Below are 1,352 nucleotides of genomic sequence, written 5' to 3' on the forward strand. Positions count from 1 at the left end.
GGAGATGCGGGGGACACGGTCAAGGGCGTCGTTGACCACCGAGTGGGGGGAAGTTGCGGTCCTTGAAAAACGAGGACATCTGAGATGTACAGGAGTGGAGTGCCTCATCTTGGGAGCAGATGCAGCGGAGGCGAAGAAATTGGGAATAGGGGATGGCATTTTTGCAGGAAGGTGGGTGGGCTCCAGCATCTGCAGTTCCTACTATCTCTGTTTTTAAATGCATTGCTGCTTGTCTGTCATTACCATCCACTGATACATTTTTTCCCCATCATAACGGCAGTACTGCAGAAGTACTTGATTAGCCATAAAGTGCTTTGGAATATCCTAAAGCCAAGAAATTCAAGCTATAAGTGCAAGTCTTTATTAAGTTACAACATCTACTTCACCAGTAACTATGCAGTAATTACATTAAAACTCTTTTGATATTCTTTAATGATTTCAGTATCGTTTTGAATATTATCCTTATACTTGGCAGTTGGCCACATCGTTTGAAGCCATTACTAAACCATTTGATTAAGTAGCTTCCTTCAATTAATTTATAGTCAGAGCGACAGCATAGGACTCTGCTACTCAGTGTCCTGCCCATTCAGTTTTCAAACAAGCTAATTAGTTTGGCATTAATCATAAGCTCCAAAAGACCTCTGGGGGAATGTTTATAAAAAAAAATTTGATGGATAGTCTTCATATAATAATTTCATTCGGCTCAATGAAGTCTGGCAGATTAGGAAGGCATAATCTACTACAATGAAATTGAAATGGCCTACCGCTTGGGGCCTCTCTTCACTTTAACAGAACTATAGATAACCTCTAAAACATGCTCTGGCTTTATCCATCATGGATGTTAGGTGAACTGGTTGCAAATGCACAAGTTTGAGTTGCACTCTGCATTTAAGTATCAAGATAATATTGTGTGGACTATGGCCCAGATGATGCTGGCTGAAAATGTAAAACAGTAATAGCAATTTATGTTCAAAATACAAGGTGGAACTCATCACAATACATGGCTCAATGCAAGAGAGAGAGAGATCTTTGAATGAATTAGAATTTGAATTAGGCAAATCCTATAAATACAACTACAAGGGAGTGTTGACAAGGAAGTGAACATGAGCAGAGATAGTAGGAACTGCAGATGCTGGAGAATCCGAGACAACAAGGTGCAGGGCTGGATGAACACAGCAGGCCAAGCAGCATCATAGGAGCAGAGAGGGAGCAGTTGCTTTCGCCTCACATTCATACATATTTATATGCTCGACAACAAGGTGCAGGGCTGGATGAACACAGCAGGCCAAGCAGCATCACAGGAGCAGAAAGGCTGACGTTTCGGGCCTAGACCCTTCATCAGAAAAGGGTCT

General features: G+C 41.9%; 1 protein-coding gene across 5 annotated transcripts in view; it reads right to left on the reverse strand.

Annotated features, from left to right (window-relative positions):
- med30 (mediator complex subunit 30) overlaps positions 1–1,352 on the reverse strand; it is a 35,034-nt gene that overhangs the window by 21,417 nt on the left and 12,265 nt on the right. The gene's annotated exons all lie outside the window — the stretch shown is intronic.

This window comes from Rhincodon typus, chromosome 4 (genome assembly GCF_021869965.1).
Source record: "Rhincodon typus isolate 14 chromosome 4, sRhiTyp1.1, whole genome shotgun sequence".
Taxonomy (NCBI): Eukaryota; Metazoa; Chordata; class Chondrichthyes; order Orectolobiformes; family Rhincodontidae; genus Rhincodon; species Rhincodon typus.